The sequence below is a fragment of the Peromyscus maniculatus genome, chromosome 11 (assembly GCF_049852395.1).
Source record: "Peromyscus maniculatus bairdii isolate BWxNUB_F1_BW_parent chromosome 11, HU_Pman_BW_mat_3.1, whole genome shotgun sequence".
Lineage (NCBI taxonomy): Eukaryota > Metazoa > Chordata > Mammalia > Rodentia > Cricetidae > Peromyscus > Peromyscus maniculatus.
In genome coordinates this window covers 16,275,010-16,295,848 of record NC_134862.1, presented here as the reverse complement: position 1 = coordinate 16,295,848, position 20,839 = coordinate 16,275,010, and the positions used below count along the sequence as shown (strand labels likewise).

The 20,839-nt window shown below is 39.9% G+C and overlaps 1 protein-coding gene across 1 annotated transcript in view; it reads right to left on the bottom strand.

The window, feature by feature from the left end:
- LOC102912016 (contactin-associated protein like 5-1) overlaps positions 1-20,839 on the bottom strand; it is a 922,425-nt gene that overhangs the window by 585,820 nt on the left and 315,766 nt on the right. The gene's annotated exons all lie outside the window — the stretch shown is intronic.

The window sequence follows — 20,839 nt, the reverse complement described above, 5'->3', positions numbered from 1 at the left end:
GGAGAATTGGGGAAACAGAAAGAAGGAGCGGGAGACACTGAAGCCACTACCAGGATAAGCCACATGTAAAGACGCCAGTAAGCAATGGGTTCACAATAAGACTGATTCAAATAGAATAGTTTATAACGTATATAAAAATGTACATAGGCTTAAAAGAGAAAAAAAAGAAATATATACCATTATATAAACAAATCGTTTTTAAAAAATAAAGTCTTTAAAAAACCAGTAAAGGTAATAAGCCACGTAAAGATGGCTACCACACAGAAAATCTGAATTATGTTGTCTTTGATATTCATTACTGAAAATAAACATTTGATTGTAAAAGCTGTTGAGTTATGCCAAAATGTAAATTTTAAAGGTACCTTGACTTCAAAATTTGGATATAAAGATATATTGCTTTGGAAAAGAGTCTCTGCTTTTGTTTCCACAGAAAGCCAGAGGCTATGGATTTGTTCCAGATTAAGATACATCAGGTTTGACCAGCCAAGACCCCCTGAAAGGTCTCCAATGACACTATGGCCCCAATAATCCAACATCCAGAATGGTTTCAGGCAACTGGCTCAGATGATACACCCTCATGGACTACTCCATAATCCTAAAATTTTCTTTGTGTCCCCATAAGATACAGCACCCCCCCTCCAGCAGGAAGTAGTAAGAAAATCTACGCCCAAATTCCAAAATATACCAAGCTGGCTTTGGAGATGGAATGGGCTCACTCCCTCTCTAAACCCAGACATATTCCTAAAATAAAAAGGTTAAGAGATTCTTGTGTCCCAAATCAGAAGAGCCCTCTGGTGTGGGACAGAGAAAAACCAATATTGTTATTTAAATCAGGTTGACTATAAATACAATCTCTTTCTAAAGAAAAAAAAAAGGGGATAGTTTAGACATGATAAGATAAAAGAGTAGATTAATTAACCTACTTTTAAAGAGTAACAACTTGTTTAAAATATTTTACATTGCTATAGATTTTAGTTGATACAAGTTTAAACTTAATTTTGTTATACTGCTGTGGATCTCATTCTATATAAATAAAACACTGATGGCCAGTGACCAGACAGGAAGTATAGGTGGGACAAGGAGAGAGGAGAATTGGGGAAACAGGAAGAAGGGGGAGAGACACTGCAGCCACGGCCAGGACAAGCAGCATGTAAAGACGCCAGTAAGCCACCAGCCACGTGGCAAGATATAGATTTATAGAAATGGGTTAATTTAAGATAAAAGAACAGTTAGCAAGAAGCCTGCCACGGCCATACAGTTTATAAGTATTATAAGCGTCTGAGTGATTATTTTATTCGTGGACTGTGGGGACTGCTTGGTGGAACCTGGAGAGAAGCCCTCCAGCAACAAATGGCACCCAACGGCTCGAGTTTCCACCTTAAACCTGAGAATATTTAATAACCAATTCTAAACAGAGCCAAAAACAGGTTCCTGCTTCATGTCTCATACAGGAAGCTAGACACCACAAAACGCAGGTTTAAACACTGGCGGGTTCCTGGCATTTGCGTTTGACCTGCAGTATGGCAGTAATGAGGCGTCTGCCAGCGACACATTACGCTGTGTGGTAGATTTAGTCTTTACTAGTATTAAAAAAAAAAAAAAAAAGGTTTCTGGGCTACATGCTACTTTGATAAAAGCTTAGACCCACTATTTCTGAGACTTGATGACTCACAGAACTGGCAGAAAACGTCATGTTGGTAAGCTGAAATGGGCGGAGCCAGCAGCCACAGCACCGGTTCAGTCTTAGAATGGTACAGTTTAAAGCAATAAGCTCAAGGTAATATAAAAAATAAGCCACGTAAAGATGCTACCACACAGAGAATCTGGATTATGTTCTCTTTGATATTCGTAACTGAAGAAAAACATTTGATTGCAAAAGCTGTTGAGTTATGCCAAAATGTATATTTTAAAGGTGCCTTGACTTCAAAATTTAGATTTAAGGATATGTTGCTTTGGAAAAGAGGTTCTGCTTTTGTTTCCACAGTAAGCCAGAGACTATGGATTTGTTCCAGATTAAGATACATCAGGTTTCACCAGCCAAGACCCCCTGAAAAGTCTCCGATGACACCATGGCCCAGATGATCCAACATCCAGAGCAGTTTCAAGGCAACTGGTTCACACAATACAGCCTCAAGGACTACCCCATAGGCCTAAAATTTTCTTTGCGTCCCCATAAGAAACAGCACCTCCCTCCAGCAGGAAGTAGTAAGAGATGCTATGCCCAAATTCCCAAATAAACCAAGCTGGCTTTAGAGGTGGAATTGGCTCACTCTCCCTCTAAACCCAGACATATTGCTTAAAAAAAAATGATTAAGAGATTCTTGTGTCCCAAATCACAAGGTAGCCCTCTGGTGTGGGACAGACAAAAAACAATATTTTTATTTAAACCAGGTTGATTATAAATGTGATCTCTTTCTAAAAAAAGGGGGATATGATATAGACATATAGGAGGATATGGAGATGATAAGATAAAAGGGTAGATTAATGAACCTACTTTTAAAGAACAACTTGTTTAAAATGTTTTACATTGGTATAAATTTTAGTTTATTGATACAAACTTGAAGTTAATTTTGTTATACTGTATATATATATATATATATATATATATATGTTATTGTTTGAGGTATTAGGTTTAACTCATTTAAAATTGTAATGGATAATTAAAAATAGATTAATAATTAGTCATCTATGATAATCATATTTGTAGCCATGTTATTTAAGTCTTCTAGGTATACATAGATATATTTCACATAGATAGGTAATCTTCAAACATTTCATAGACCTAGAAAATATGGCATTTAAATAACCTAAAATTCTGTTGACGTGAGACACAATTGCTCCTGGCTGTACCAATTGATCCCGAGAGAATGTTGGGCTTCTAAGACATTTCCATTTGGAAGTTTGTCTTTTTGGCACAAAATGGCCTACTGGGCAAAGAACTGCCCTTGCCTTGACGGCTGACAGTACAAATACAATGCTGTCCTTTCTGGACAAGTGCGACACAAGGAAAGCGACCACTGTACTCTGCCAAGACAGGGTAAGATGGTCTCTCAGAATTCCTGCTTCTAAAAATGGTCTGTCAGATATTCTATGCCTGTAGCCAATTTAAATGCACCAACAATGCTGAGAAACATTAGGTGACTGTCCAGGCTGCCAGCTGTCTTGGTCTACTCTTGCAAGATTCCCGAAAGTTGCTTGCATCCATCTACCATTTCTCAGGTACCATTATGTTCCTTCTCAGGTCTTTGATGTGGTTGAAAACTAGATAATTGTAATTTCCTCAGTTATGATAAAAGATAAGTTAGATATAAAACCTTAAATTCACAAATATAAGATAGATAGGACATCTTCTTTAATATTGTAACTGTAATTCTTGTTCGATAATTGTTTTGTTATATGTATTTTTACCATGTTAAAGTTAAAACCTTCCTTTTTAAAAAAAGAAGAAAAGGGGAAGTGCTGTGGATATCATTCTATATAAATAAAACACTGATGGCCAGTGACCAGACAGGAAGTATAGGCGGGACAAAGAGAGAGGAGAATTGGGGAAACAGGAAGAAGGGGGAAGAGACACTGCAGCCACGGCCAGGACAAGCAGCATGTAAAGACGCCAGTAAGCCACCAGCCACGTGGCAAGGTATAGATTGATAGAAATGGGTTAATTTAAGATAAAAGAACAGTTAGCAAGAAGCCTGCCATGGCCATACAGTTTATAAGTATTATGTTTATGTAACTCATTTAAAATTGTAATGGATAATTAAGAAATAGATTAATAATTAATCATCTATGATAATCATATTTATAGCCCTGTTAGTTAAGTCTTCTACGTATACATAGATATATTTCAGATAGATAGGTAGTCTTTAAACACTTCAAAGACCTACAGAATATGGCATTTAAAATGTTTAAAAAATTTAGACATTCTGGACAGTGAGACATGTCTGCTCCTGACAGCACTGGATTTACTTCGGAGAGGAGGATGGGCATCAAAGACACTCCATATGGAGTTTATCTTCACCTTGGCAAAGATAGCCATTTGGGCAAGAAACTGTTCTTGCCTGGACTGCTTGATTGACTGGACATGCAAGACCCATGGAAGGATGACCACTGAACTTTGCTTAATAAAATGGCCCTTCAGGTTCCTGATTCACAGAGGAAACTGCCAGACATTCTACAGGACGCAGAGAAAAGTGAATGAGAGACTCTAGGCCTGTGGGCTGAAGACAAATGCCCCAACTTTACAAGAGAACTTTGGGTGACTGTCCAGGCTGTCAGCTGTCTCTGTCTACCCTGCAAGACTCCTGAAAGTTGCCTTCATCCTTCTCCCATTTCTCAGGTAGTATTATATCCTTCTTAGGTCTTCGATGTGGTTAAAGACTAGATACTTAAAATTTTCCTTAGTTATAATAAAAGATGTTAGATATAAAAACTTAAACTCACAAATATAAGACAGATAGGATATCTTCTTTAATATTGTAACTGTAATTCTTGCTCGATAATTGTTTTGTTATATGTAATTTTATCATGTTAAAGTTAAAACTTACTTTTTTAAAAAAAGAAGAAAAGGGAAAGTGCTGTGGATATTGCTCTATATAAATAAAACACTGATGGCCAGTGACCAAACAGGAAGTATAGGCAGAACAAGGAGAGAGGAGAATTGGGGAAACAGGAAGAAGGAGGAGGAGACACTGCCAGCCGCTGCCATGACAAGCAGCATGTGAAGACACTGGTAAGCCACAAGCAACATGGCAAGGTATAGATTTATAGAAATGGGTTAATTTAAGATTTAAGAACAAGCCGGGTGGTGGTGGCTCAGGCCTTTAATCCCAGCACTTGGAAGACAGAGCCAGGCGGATCTCTGTGAGTTCGAGGCCAGCCTGGGCTACCAAGTGAGTTCCAGGAAAGGTGCAAAGCTACACAGAGAAACCCTGTCTCAAAAACCAAAAAAAAAAAAAAAAAAAAAAAAAAAAAAAAAAAAAAAGAACAGTTAGCAAGAAGCCATACAGTTTATAAGTAATATAAGCATCTGAGTGATTATTTTATACATAGATTGTGGGACTGCAGGGCTTGATGGAGAAGCCCTCCAGCAACAACATACCCATGTGGAGTCTACAGGACAATCTCTGGGATACTACAGGTATTGTAACACATCTGACATCCTTTTATTCTGAGGCAGAGTCTCTTATTGGCCTGGAATCCAATAAGTAGATAGGCTACCTGGTCAGAAAGCCCAGAGCAACATGTCTCTGCTTCGCTAACCTTGTGATTGCAAGTACAAGACAACACATCTGACAATTTTTATATAGGCTCCGGGGAGGGGCTTGGAATGAGGTTAATGTGCTTATAGTTCACTGACTGAACAATCTTTCCAGATCCTGTCAAGTTCTTCTTATGGTGCTTCCATCTTTCTTATTTTTAATTAATTTTATGTGTACATGTGTGTAGTAGATGTGTGAGTATCAGCATGCCCATGTCATAAGACATGTGGAAGTCAGAGGACAAATTTCACGAGTAGGATTCGGTGATAGAACTCAGGATGTTAAGCTTGCACAAGTACTCTGATTACTGAGTTGTTTCACTAGCCCCAGGTTACTTTTTTCCACCTATTTTTTGTTATTGTTTATTTTGAAAGTTAGGAGAGATTAAGCTCAGAGTCACCTCAACATCATAAACCCTTGGAGAATGAGAGGTTCTGATGCCAACTCAATGGCTCCCACTAGCTTCAGCCTGCACTGAAAATGGCCCTCCTCTGTCTTCTGGGTTAGCTTCAGCAATCTGCTAGTTTTCTACTTTGTTCTTCCCTTTGCAACCTGCTTGCTGAGGCCACCACAGTACCACACTCTGCCAAAGGTTGGGTGTATAGTCTACCCGCTTTTTCTCAATTGCTGCCTCACTTTTCCTGAGACTTGAAGCTCTGGTACTATATTGCTCCCTCTTTTTTTGAAAATCAGCAAGCACTTTTACTCAAATATTTTATGGGTTTAATAACTTTACCCAGAATTTATGGCATTGTAAGGATGGGTCAATTCTTGGATTTGTGGTTTTCAATTTTCCTGCTGCATTTAATCAGGTCTGCAAACAACACCAATTTCTTCCTTCTTGTCTCATGAGCAGAGAAATTTTCATCTATACTTGGGCCTGGACCTTCTAAAATACACTTATTTCATCATGATTATAACTAAAGTAGAAAAAATGAAAGAAAGCCTTTAGTATTACTCCATCCCTCTAGATCAATGCCCTTGCTGCACAGAGCAGAAAAGACTTCAGAAAGGTGACATACTTCCCTTAAGCTCCACCAATGGTCAGCAGCAGATGTCCAAGCTTTCCCAACATGGTGAAGATCTTTATTCAGACCTCTATTTCTGCTCCTGTGTACAACTCTCTCCTTCACAGATGGCCCCAGGAGTGTACCTTCTCCAACCAGTGAGCTTCTTAACTCCTATGAAGTTCAGTAACCCTCAAGGGAAATTCTATGTGCTCTTCCAAAATATAGATATGTAACTGGACTTTGGGGGAAGGCAAGAATGTGACCTCTAACACTTCTGGGTCCCAGTGATTTTTTTCACTTGAGAGAGAGAGAGAGAGAGAGAGAGAGAGAGAGAGGAGAGAGAGAGATATTGATTGGCCTGTGCATATACATGAATGTGGAGACCCCAGGTTGACATTAGGAATTTTCCTCCACTGTTTCCCACCTTTATTTGAGGCAGGATCTCTCAGTTAATCCTAGAACTCACAAATACGATTAGCATAACCAACCAGCTAGATCCAGGGATTCCCTGGACCACAATGTCCACCCAGCTTTCATGTTAGTTCAGTCAAAGAAATATCCCACAGATGTGCCCATAGGCCAATCTAATTTGGCAATTCCTTGGTTGAGACTTTTTCAGATGACTCTAGGCTACATCACGTTAACTGTCTGGCCTATTAAAATAACCCCCAAGCTCAGGTAAATGAAAAGAGAGGTGAAAAGAGAGGAAGGACTCTACAAAGCTGTCCTTTGAACTCTACAAATGCATTATGAAAGTCCTGTCACTATCTCTGTCTCTCTATCTCTGTATCTGTTCTCTCTCTCTCTCTCTCTCTCTCTCTCTCTCTCTCTCTCTCTCTCTCTCTCTCACACACACACACACACACACATACACACACACACACACACACACACACACACACACACAAATAAATAAGTAAAAATTGTAAAAACAAAATAAAACAAAGAACACCTTTAATATAGGGAGCGTCTTTTCTGCACTATTCATACCTGCTTTTGCCCCACCTGAGGAATGATTTCAAATGAATGTTCAAACTGTCTTTACTTCCTTAGAGCAATACAACAATTAGAGACATGATCTCTTGTACAGAGATGAAGTGATATCTGGAGAGATATAATCAGTATAAGCCAGTGTAAGTCACAGTCATGGGAGGTAGAAAGTTGAAAGGGAATTCATCTCTTGCCAGGCAAGGCTGCAACTTCTGAGGTGAGATTTAAATCAGCATTTCTTTAAGTATCACATAAAATTCTGAAAGAAGCCTTGGGTAAGAGAGGCCATCATGCATCCAGCCCTGGTCATTCTTAGGAAGCACAGATTTCATAATATATGTATTTGTCCTTGCGATTTTACCCTTGAATATCTGTGTTTAGATAGGGAAATATAGAATCGTGTGTGTGTGTGTGTGTGTGTGTGTGTGTATGTATGTGTGTGTGTGTGCATGTGTGCATTTCATTTCATAAATTATACATAGAATATTGGGTGAGGCAGTGCATGTGTATAATCCTAGCACTCGAGTGTGAGACAAGCGGATATTGATTTCAAGGGCAATCTAAACTACACAGTTAGAACAAACTTCAGAAAGAAGGGCATCACCAATAAAGCACGCTAGCAAACACTAATTAAGATTCTGTTTCTAAAAGCTGCTGAAGTTATAGCTCACAAACTCTAGACCCCGAGTTGTTGAAGAGTTTGACAAAGCTGTAATGTCAAGCAAATATATGCATGGACTGTAAAAAAAACTGTATATTTTATGAGTGTGAATGAGAGAAAGAACTGACCATCATAAAAAGAAATATTTCAAACAGCAATAAACCATTATGATAAATTACTGTAGCTACATGCAGATGTTTAAACACAACTACAGATATATAAATACTTTAGCATCCAACACAGGAATAGCTGGAAAAAGGTTGAAATTTTCTGGTAATGCTAAGCTTGCCTAAAAGAGCTAAAATTTTTTGTCTTTCTAACTAATTTATTTAGAATTAAGGCTTTTCTAGGATCTTGTTCATTTGCACTGAATCTATGTTTGTGTGTATAAAGGTAGATGCATTTTGACGTATATGTGCACATGTTGGAGGTCAGTCAGAGGAATACCTTGGTTATTATTCTTCAGGCACCATCTACCTTGGGGTAGGATTGCTTGCATGTGTGTTGTTTATATATTATTTGTTTGTTTATGTTGAGGCAGGCTTTCTCGGTGACCTGGAGCTCATCAAATAGGTTAACTGGCTGGTCCTCAACTCCCAGAAATCCACAGTTCTTTCTTTACCCAGTACTAGGATTACAGGTGTGTGGCACTGTACCCAAAACCCAATGTTTTGCGGTTTTTTGTTTTGTTTTGTTTTTAATGTGGTTCCTGGAGGTTAGGCTCTGCTGCTTTAAATGAGCAATGCAGTTTACAGTTTTTAAGAGCCATCTCTGATGCCCCACACCTTCTCCTTTTGCTATAATCAGTGAGAGCAAATTTCCATTCTTTTGAGGTAGATTTGAGTTAGAAGTAGTTATGAATCACTTCATATCTTCATCTGGATAACATTATTCTGTGCTAAATTAGGTTCCCCATAATGAAAAGGGCCTGTTTGACTCTGGTTTGCAGGACAGTTCTTAAGACTATTTTATAATGGCTCAGAATTGAGTGTGTGAGCTGCTCTTGCAAAGGACCTGAGCTCAGCTCAGTTCCTAATATCCATAATGAGAAGCTCACAACCACCTTATCTCCAGCTCCAGGGCATCAGATGCTCTATTTTTGCCTCTGTGAGTATCTGTACTCATGAATACATAACACACACACACACACACACTAAAAATAAAATAAATATTAAAAATATGTATATTCAATAACAAGATGAGCTGCCTGTTCCTCCCTCATCTTTTCAAATATGACCTCACACAAGTGTCCCATCAAGGAAATAACCCTATTCCTCCTTGGGGTATGATTTTCTGGGAATTTACTCACTGTATTTCTATTCTGAACTGTTTATTCTGTATTGAAACTTTTCAGATGTAAATATCCTGGCAGAAATGAAGATATTCTAAAGAGACATTGAGTCTCTGGATCTTACTATTAGCCTGTTAAACCACAAGGACCTTAGAGAAACAGAAATTTCCCCCAGCAGTCTCAAGTTGATATAAGGAAATGCTCCAGAGAGCTGGAGGAATTGTCGTCTAGAAAGAGACCTCGACAGTTCTAACAGCTTGTCAGAACACCTGACAGAATGAGACTGGAGCTCAGACAACATTGGGTCAATAGTAGGGGCACACTACCACATGGCAGGGACTGCTTTGATGTGAGATTTCAATCTCACTTCAGGACCTTGAAGGGGGACTTGAAGGGTTCACTGTATTCTTTGTCTTTCTTCTTAATATGGCCACATTGAATTCCTCTCCTTTAACTTAGCTTTTGTAATTGGTTTATTGAGGCCAGGTGTCCAACTATGGTTTGGGGCACAGGTTGTCATATGAAATTGAATCACAATATCTGTTCTAATCTAGTAAAGACAACAGGCTCTTTCTTACTCCATCTGAATCTGCCCATCTGCAGATATCTCAAGCCCCAAATTTGAACATGGTGGTAATGCCTATTTATCCCTCTACTTGGGAAATTGGGCAGGATACTTTCAAGTTTGAGACCAGCTTGGTCTGTCTAGTAAAATCCAGTCTCAAAACACAAAACAGAAAACCAAGTTTCAGATAGACAGGGTTGTCACTCTGAATACAAACTCTCTAATCAGGAACACTACCGACTTTGTTCATGACACTTCTCACACTTAGATATTTCTCTTCATTTAACACACCAGGTAAAGGTTTCCTACCTATCCCCAGATAAGCAATTCAGCTCTTAACTATTGTGTCAACTAGTACTATTGAGAGCTGCTGGTAGCAAGAGGCCATGGGAGTATGTTGTGGATATCGCTCTGTATAAATCAAATGCTGATTAGCCAGTAGCCAGGCAGGAAGTATAGGAGGAACAAAGAGAGAAGAGAATTCTGGGAAGTGGAAGGCTGAGGCAGAGAGACACTGTCAGCTGTCGCCATGACAAGGAAGATGTAAGGTACCTGTAAGCCACGAGCCACATGGCAAAGTATAGATTAATAGAAATGGGTTAATTTAAGATAGAAGAACTAGATAGCAAGAAGCCTGAGCCATTAAGCCAAACAGTTTAAATAATATAAGCATCTGAGTGATATTTTATAAGTGGGCTGTCAGACTGCCAGGCTTGGCGGTTCCTGGAGAGAAAACTCTAGCTATAGGAGTATATACATCAAGTGACAACTAGTGTTCATCAGGTTGACTGACCAGACTCTTTGATGGGGAGCCACACCTAGCAAGGCCATGGAGTTATTGACTGTAAATGACCAGTTGATCCTGTCTGTAATTTCTCTCACATGCCATTTCATTTCTTCCCTAAGAACTATGCTGTTGTCCTACTGCTGGTGTGTTTGTCTCACGTATATATTCCATCTATTGGGCACACATATCTGTGGATGGTCAGAAAGATGACTTCTCGTTTAACTGCATAAAATTGATATATAGAAAATATACAAGGATATGCTTCATAACTAGATCTGTTGTCCCACAAGGATTGCATACCCTTAAAAGCCTGCTTTGTTCCTTTTGCCCATACTAACTGCACATATTCAGCTCATTTTTATCTCAGAGCAAGTTGAAATTAGACTAAAGGCCTTTGTATAGAGATCATAAGTTTAAAACTTTACAGTTATGTACAAGGTCAGAGTTGTAGGTGTTCAACGAAGGTTATCCACATAAAGCACTCCAAGAAAAGCATGCCAGTTATTTGCTTGCCAAGTCTGCTGATAAAGAGCTATGACTCAGAGTTTGTCTCACTGGGCACTGTGCCCCCTCCCTCTGGTCCTGAGACCTTGAAACCCTGTGTTGCCATGGTAAATGGCTTGGCTCCTTATCACTTACACTAGGAATGTGCTTTTGACCAGTAAGAGGTAACTCTTATAATTTTTTCTATTGCTTCAGGTCTCCTAAAAGAAAAATTTTTAGGCTAAAGGAGAAGAAGCTAGGAAAAATTAAGAGTGCTGGGATTATAAGTATACATAACCACACTTGTGTCTTCTGATTTTTTAAATAATTGTTTTAAAGATTTATTTATTTATTTTGTGTGTGTTAATATATTACTAGCAAGTCTGTGAGTGTACCTTATGCATGTCTAGTGCTCTTGGAGTCCAGAAGGTGTGTGGTATCCCCTACAACTGGAATTACAGATGGTTGTGATCCACTGTTTAGGTGCTGGGAACTAAACCTGGTTCCTCAGAAAGAGCAACATGTAGTCTTAACCACTGAACCATCTCTCCTGCCCCTCTTCTGATGATTTTTATTCTTACTATATCCAGATGAAAGGGCTCCTCCTTTAGGCCTCCCTAGCATTTTTCTAATGCTTTTTATTATGGAAACACTTGCTTTATCTATCAGAAACTTTTAACTGAATCCTTATTCTCTAAGAGGTATCACACACTACCTTTATTCTCCTGAAAACCCATTGTGGCTTGTAATTTACATGTCTTTGAGGAAAGGCTTTGCCAGCGGCCAATCCTCATAGGCATTTAAAGGGAGTATGATAAAAAGGAGACTTTAATCACCCTCCTGGAGTGTGGGAGGCTGAAGGAACTCATTTAAAGAACTAAGAAGGAGATTGTAGATGGAGCACCAGGATAGGGACAAGAATTGAATGGGTTCAAAGAACTCTAAGTAGGAGGCAAGATATAATGAATAGTTCCTATGATGCTAGGCAGGTGAGCTCACTGCTCAGCAGGAACAGATGAAAACAAAACACTGGATTGAAGTCTCAAAAGGAGGAAAGAGATAGAACATCAGCAGTTTTGAAAGCATCTTCCCCTATGGAATTTCTACTGTAAAGAAGGAATCTTCTAGAGCTTATTCATCTCATGAATATTCTGAAAAGGAAAGTAGAACTGTGCTTTGGCTTTCAAAAATTGCACACTGGGTGTCAGAGAAATGGCTCAGCAGTTAAGAATACTTGCTGTTCTTCCAGAAGATCAGAGTTGGCTCCTAGAACACGAGTCTGATGGATTATTCACAACTACCTTTAGCTCCATTCGATCTGATGCCCTCTTCTGGCCTGCCCAAGAACCTGCACTCATGAACCTGCACTCATGAACACAAAATCAAAACTGTTTTTTTTTTGTGTGTGTGTGTGCGCGCGCGCGCGCTGTGCGCACGCACGTGTGTGCATTCTTGTCTTATTTAGGGTTTTATGGCTAAGATAAAACACCATAACCAAGAGCAATTTTGGGAGGAAAGGGTTTATTTCATCTTACAGCTCTCAGGTCACACACTCCATCACTGAGGGAAATCTAGGATGCAATTTAAGAAAGGACCTTCAATATGGCAATAACACAGAGACCATGGAGGAATGCTGCTTATTGGCTTGCTCCCCATGGCTTGCTCACCCTATTTTTTACACCATTCCTCTGAAGAGGGGTAGTTTTGCTCCAAGTAAGCTGGACTTACCCACATTAATCATCAATAAAGCAAATATAGTAGACATTCGCCTACAGACAAATCTTTTAAATATATTTTCTCAACTGAGGGTCTCTCCTCCCAAATGACCCAATCTTGTGTTGAGATAACATACATCTAGCCAATACAATGCTATAAACCAAAATCGGCATAACATTTGAAAAACAAACTTTCCCCTGGTATTTCTGCTTTTGTATCTTTCATGCAAATTTCTTTCCACGCAAGCTTTCAGCATTGTGCAGATCGTGTGTTGGTCCCTGTTACAGTTCCCTTTGGCATCTCATTTAATTATCATAACAACCTTAGAAAATAAATGTTTGTATACAGATCATTCTAAGCATGAGAAATTTGCATCAGGCCCTATGTAACACCATTAATAAAACTGAGGGCCACACATTTGAGTTTCTCGAAGGAATCTGCCCCGAGAGTTTTCATTTTTTACTACTTTAATAATTTTCTTTTTCTTATATATTATTGTTAATGACTCAGCCTCTTCTCTGAAAACACAGGCAAGGATATGTGACCAGAGATATAAGGGTCACAGCCTGCATCCTGGCTAGTTAACTAGACAAGTAATATTGAAAAGCAGATAAAATAGACTTATTCCCTATGGTTACATGTAGAAGAGGAAAGTAGAAATCCAGTGAACTTTCATGTTCATCTTTGGGATCCTGATAGGAGTCTTGGGTTTAAGTAGAAGGCTGGAAGTGCATGTAACTACTTGGCTCTGATCAAGGTGCCGCCCATCCTCTTTGTCTAGCTCCAGTTGCTCTTGTAAGGTGTTCTGACGAGTTTTCCTAACTCTGCGGAATCTCTTTCCAGGAGACAAGTTCCTCCTCTAACTGGCACCAAGCTTCAGCTGTTTCCTTTTCTGAGCATGAGATTCCTGGGGAAATTACAATTTCGTGGAGTCTATTGTTCTATAGTTTGATAGGGAAAATGAGGGGTACAAGCATCTGTAGCTAGAGTTTTCCTGCCTGGCCCACAGTCAGGACAAATCTTTGTCACCTGCCAGTCCCACAGCCGCTCAGACCCAACCAAGTAAACTCAGAGACTTATATTGCTTACAAACTGTATGGCCATGGCAGGCTTCTTGCTAACTGTTCTTATAGCTTAAATTAATCCATTTCCATAAATCTATACCTTGCCACATGGCTGGTGGCTTACTGGCATCTTCACATGCTGCTTGTCATGGAAGTGGCTGGCAATGACCTCTTCCGCCTTCCTGTTCTTTCTTTTCTCCTCTCTGTTAGTCCTGCCTATACTTCCTGCCTAGCCACTGGCCTATCAGTGTTTTATTTATTGACCAATCAGAGCAAACACATTTGCCATACAGAATATCCCACAGCAAGCATCTATTTAGAATGTATTTGTTTTTGTCCAGGTGATTATAGTATGTTGGAGTTTGTGATTTATCACATGTCTACACAGCTGCTTGAACAGACCTCTCTAACCCTCACTGGAAAAACAAGTTTATAGATGGTTCAACAGTTAAGTGTGCTTTCAGCACAAGCTGACAACCTGAGTTTGAGTTTAGTCTGGAACCTATGTACAAGGGCTAGATGGGGTAGCATGTATCTGTGACCTCAGCATTTGGCATGGGAATGAGAGTGAGAGACAGAAAATCATCTGTAAGCTTGTGGGCATGCAGCCTGAAGCACAACCAACAGCAGGAACAAGATGGATGGAGAGAGTTTACTCTAGAAAGTGTTTCTCTGATCTCCACATGTGTAAAATAGTGTCCCTGTTTGTGCGCATACAATCTCAGAGGAGCATACTTGCATCGACATGTGTATGCATGTGCACATACACATAGAGAGAGAGTGAATAAGAATTTTTAAATCTTTATTTCTGTGTTTATGTGTTTGATGTTGTTCTTGCAGTGTATGTCTGTGTACCATGTCTGTATCTAGTGTCCTCAGAGGCCAAAAGATGGTCACATCTCCTGGAACTGGAGATACTGATGTTTGTAAATTGCCATGTGGGTATTAGGAATAGAACCAGAATCCTCTTGAAGAGAAGCCTATACTCTTACCCACTGGGGCCACTTTGTAAGCCCCAGTAAGTAATGTAAGTAAATGTTTAAAAAGTTTAAGCTAGAAAAATAAGTTTAATGTTTTGATCCTAATCCTGAAAGCAAGTCTTGCACAAGTTTAGAAAGCAGATCCTCTCTGTGTTGGATGCACAGTAAATGGAGGTGATAAGCCCACTCATAGGCTCCATGGGCTGAGCTCTTCTCCACAACCTTCCACAGAGGAATATCACCCTCCTCACCCCTCCTGTGGAAACCTACCATTTCCCAGCTATCTCCAGCACTGCATGCCCATCTGGCACACGTGCAAACATTTCATCCTGTTTTGGCTGGTTTGCTGTCTGTACCTACCCTCCTTATACTTATTTCTCATTTCCATTGTTGTAGCCAGTATGTCTATGCTTAAATCTGAAGCCTGTGGCTGCTCTGGCAGGCTCTCAGGCTTTCTATTCAAAGCTCCCTACATCCTCTAAGGGAAGAGACCTGACAAGGATGGGGCCCAGCTGTAGGGCTAACTCCCTGTAGATGTTATATAGTGATGGTTTCCTCCCTGTCTCTAAGTAAGTCCAAGCAGACAGACTCCCAGTTAGAAGTAATTTCCCTCACTTGAAAGAAGTGGATAGTTATAATATAAATTATGCAACTAGGGAAGATGCTGAGAAATGGTCTCATGTACCTTCCTTGTGCTGGAGATGGAGAGATGGAAGTCAAGCAGCAGATGTGACTATAGTAGATAACTAGTTAGAAATTCACAGGCCTAAAGATCACTGAGGATAAATGCCCTCTCTCCTTTTGCTTTGAACTCTACTTCCTGTGTCTTGGTAACACACGATTAAGGAAGGCTGAGGTATGAAATCGCGCCTCACTAAGAGTTTGAGATACCATGTTGTTGTTGTGAGAATGTGAAATACCTTCCAAAGCTCATGTGTTTGAATATTTGGTCCACAGTTGATGACACTGTTAGGCAAAGTTGTGAAACTTTAGGGGGAGGGATAGGACCTTACTGGTGCAAGTAGGTAACTGGTGGGCCTTGAGGCTTTATAAATGAGCCCCACTTCCTGCTCAAACTCTGCTTCCTGGATGTCAATGTAATGTGAACAGGGGCCTCCTGATCTGCCATAGCTCCTTCCATGCCTGTTGCCATACTTTCCCCATCATGACACAGTTCTCTCTGGAACTGTGAGTTGTATAAACTCCAATAACCTGCTTTTATCTGGGCATTGCTTTTATCAAAGCAATTAGAAAGTAAGTAAGACACATAGTTACTCATAAGTGACCCCCTTTCAAGTACCTTGGTCTGGTTGGTAACCCCCTTTAACAAAATTCTAAGATCCACAGTAAGAAGGAAGCGATGCTCCTGTCAAGAGAACAGCTTGAAGCCAGAGTAGGAAAAGAAACAGGGTTCTTTGGAAGACATGATAAGAAGATGGGAGAATGATTTTGTTTACAGACACTGCCTGTGCCTGCTGGTGTATTGACTGTAACTCCTCCTTTGCTGTTTCTATGTTCTTTGATTGGATGTTAGCCAAAATCTTAAGTCTGATTGCTCTGACCCTGAACATTCTTACTTTTCTGGAGAACAGTTTCCCTGTCACCTCATTATTATCTCAATTGTCCACTTGACAGTATCTGGGCAGGAACTGAGGGCATCATCAGGAAGAATTAACTGAGAAAGGACACTCCCAAAATTAGCAGCACCTTTCAGTGGCCCAAACATATAGGAAAAAAACTCACTGATGATCTGTGCCTTCTTTAGTGTATTTCTGGTGAGAGCATATGTCTGGGTTTGTTACCATTGACAAATTCTATAGTTTCTTAGCTTTTCCCATGTGGACAAAAGATCAGTGGCTCTCCAGAAAATTCAGGTCTTCAGCTTCAGATTGGGACTGCCAAGGCATCTAACTTTATAGAATGAGCAGTTCCTGGGTTCTCAGTCTCTCCAGCACACAGATGGCCTTTGTTGGACTACTCAGCCCATACTAATTGTAAACCATTTGAGTAGATCTACTTTTAAATCTCTACATCCTATCCATTCTCTTTCTCTAGAGAATCCTGCTTAATGCATTCCTCTCTTGGCTGCTTGAAAACCTCCATTATTTAGCTTATCTGCTTTTCTAAATTTCAACTCAAAAAGGTAACTGTCTCCATCTCTCTTGTCTATCTCCCTCTTCCTGACATCTGCTAAGACCTTCAGCTTGTCCATAACTGTCTCTCTTCTTCTTGTCTATTGCCCTTGTAGCATAGTCTGAGGCCTTCAGATTACCTGCTTTGTTGTTTTTACTCCACTTTCCAACAAATATGTCCTCAAACTTCCATCTGAATCCATATTTTAATTATTTTTATCTGGAAGAATGAAAATCTACAGGAGGAACTTTGTGATCTCCATGGCAGCTGGATTGTTGATGCTAAAGATGGCTGTGAGAATCAAGTTGGTGCTCATAGGGGAACTTTTGTTTTCTTGCTTCATGATGAATGCATCATAACCAATTTTACCAAAGGCCAAAAATTTGAAAAAATCATTTATGAAGGCATACTACCACAGATATATTATTACTGAGATGCAGCTTTTACTACAGGATTCTGTAATTTCTTTGTGAATTCACTTTTATATTTTCCAACTAGAAGTTACTATAAAAATCTATCATCTTGGCATGGAAATGATATGATTGGGTCTGTTATATTGGAGGATAGAATTGAGAGAGACTGGGCAACACCTTCAATAATAGGACATAAAGAGCAGTAGTCGGTATTTGACTCCAGGTAGTTGAAATAAGAGTCTCAAAACCAAGATTTCAAGAACTATAGGTAGTGGTAAACTCTAGATAGGAAAACTCAAATCAGTGCCAGATACTTGCCTTCCAGGGACCATGGGAGAGAGCTGTTCGTCTGTCTCCTAGTTAACTTTTCAACTTTGGAAATACGTAAATCCCTGCTTTGATTCCTATAGTCTGAATTTTGGGTAAAATAAGCTTTCTTGGAAGTGGCCCACCTATGCAAGGGACAGAGAGGGGATAGTCAGGAAAAGAAAAATGCAAGCCCTGTGCCAAAGTTAGAGTCACTGAGGCTCAGCTCAGTCATCAGTTTCTGTGGAGAGTATATTCCCACCTTTTACCAGTGCCTGCCGTATCAAAGACCCTCATTACCCATCTGCTGGGCTGGAGCCCCTCAGGCATTCACTGAGCACTTCAAGTCTAACTGCTCTCCTTGTTATCTTCCCTCTAGTCTTTCTATCTCTGGTCTTGACTTTACTTTCATCATCTGATTCATGCTCCTAGACTCTTCTTTATAGACGAGAGTTGCACAAGAGTCTTTGACTGCGCAGGACGGCAATGGAAAAACAATTGATGGCCTGTGATGTTGTCAGTATGAGATTTTTCACCCAGTTCCCAAAACAAGGTCAGACCTTCTCCACTCCATGACCACTGACACATACACAGCATACAGAAGTGCAGGGTTTACTGTCCTTTTTCACACCTCTGTCTTAGGAAAGCTCTCAAAGCCCATGTCTTACCATTTTACTACTCTAGCCCTTAAAATTTCTACCTGCCCCCTTTGCTCTTTGGCTACAGTGAAACTTCTCAGATCAACCTGAGTATTTATACATTAATCATCAAGCTTGTAGAAGACTAACCTGTGCTAACTAATGAGTGCTCTGTCTCCTGACAGACGCAAGGACACATACAGTTACTACCTGTGTAGGATGTGCTGAGATTTGAGAGAGGTTGTTAACTGCCAAGTGAGAAAGATTTCTTGTCTTTATACATGTGCTATGAAAAATAAATCAGCAAAAAAATAAATAAATAACTGATGAGACTGATGTTGGAGCTACAGAGATGGCTCAGTGGTTAAGAGCACTATGGATCTTGCACAGAACCCAAGTTTTGCATGGAGACTCATAAGGATCTGTAAGTCCATTTCAAGAAAACGTATATACTTTTCTGTCATTTCCAGGGAACAGGAATACATATACTCATGAAAACATGGACACGAACTTTAAAACAAGTATTTTTTAGACTATGTAACCATTTAAAAAATTTATCTGTAGAACCTCATATTTAAGAAGTTGTAACAGAAGTATCCAATGTCCTGTTTTGTGTTGATCTCTAATATATTAAAAGCTCTAGGCCAGGATTTGTTTTGCCTGCCTGTAATCTCACCATTTGCATAAAACAAGAGGATAGTGAAATCTTGTGTCAAGAAACAGAAAGAAATGAAAACACTGAAAGTTTTATACTAAATATTGGAACTGATTACCCAATGCGAGAATCTAGAAAGCATTTCTACTAAATCCTAATCACACTTGCCAGGAAATAAACAAATAAGCAAAAAACCAAACAAACTGTGGTGATATATTGTGTCCCCCAATATTGTATATCCTAATAAACTTATCTGGGGTCAGAGGACAGAACAGCCACTACATAGACATAGAGGCCAGAAAATGGTGGCACATACACCTTAATCCTAGCATTCTGGAGGTAGAGATACATCCAGATTTCTGTGAGTTCGAAGCCACACTGGAAACAGCCAAGCATAATGACACACACCTTTAATCCCAGGAAGTAATGGCAAGAAGCACAAAGGTATATAAGGCATGAGGACGAGGAACTGGAGCCTGTTAAGCTTTTAGGCTTTTGAGCAGCAATTCAGCTGAGATCCATTCGGATGAGGACACAGAGGCTTCCAGTTTGCGGAAACGAGATCAGCTGAGGAATTGGCGAGGTGAGGTTAGCTGTGGTTGGTTCTGTTTCTCTGATCTTTCAGTGTTCACCCCCAATACCTGGCTCTGGATTTTATTTTATTAATAAGACCTTTTAAGATTCGTGCTACAACAAACAAACAAAAACCTAAAATGCCACTGGAACAGAGTTACTTTCTCACAACTAAGAGAAAGGTTAGCCAATGATGTGCTTGTTGTATGAAGAGCTATTTTTTGATCTCCAACACCCATATAGAAAGTCAGGTATGCTGTAGCTATAGTGAGGGGGATAGGGAGACAGGGAGATCCCTGAGGCATGTGGGCCAGTCAGGGTTGCTGATTGCTAAGCCCAACTTTCATCTAATGCTGAATCAAACTAATAAGCGAGAGAACAAACAAATAAGACATCTCTTGGTCTCCACAGTCATTTGCACACATGTACATACCCACAGACATGTTTGCACACAAATACACATACAAAAACACAGAAACAGGAAGTTAAATTTTTGTTTGTATTTTTCTAGAATGAACACATGCCATATTGTAAACTGAATATTTCCCAAAACTCCAATAAGAAATGAATCTTCCTTAGCTCATTTTGCAGGATAATAAAAACACAAGATAAAAGTGCTCATACTTCCCTCCATTGTTAGCTCCAATACTGACATTCCCCCAGCATTTTCATGGCAGGGGATGAGAGCTGGGATAAAACACCATGAGGACCAAACAATATGAGAAACCCATGACAGAGGAGGAAACTCCCATACCCATCCACCCACAGAACAGACAGTGAGAAGCTGGTCCTCAAATGCCAGAGAAGGAGAGCTCAGTGCCTGTGAATGTACCCAGTGAATGATCACATTTCTCACGGCCCACGGGAGTTTAGCCTTGGACTTTCCCTGTCTCTCTGGCCCCACTTATGTTCCTCTTTCTTAATAAACTGTCTCCATGTGTTTTGGATCTAACCCTTTGTTCTGGGACCTGGCAATTTCAGCAGGTGCCCTGTGAAGTCCACTAGGTATATATACCACCCAGTTGCATGGTAAGCCAGCTCCTGCAGCCTTTCCTCTGAGGAGCAGATGCCAATAGATATAAAAGATACCAGTATTCTAGAGTGATTGTTCACCTAGTTGTGGCTCAGCCAACTCCCTTCAGGGAGGAGTTCATTTTCCCTAAAGCCAAAGCAGTCATTTGCTTCACAATTTACCTCATTATCCATCATGGAACATTCCTGAATACTGAGGAGACTTAATGTGACATCAGACACACTTCATCAGTGCACATGTCTCAGAATCAATTTGTGTGTGGTACATGCACTCACACATGCAC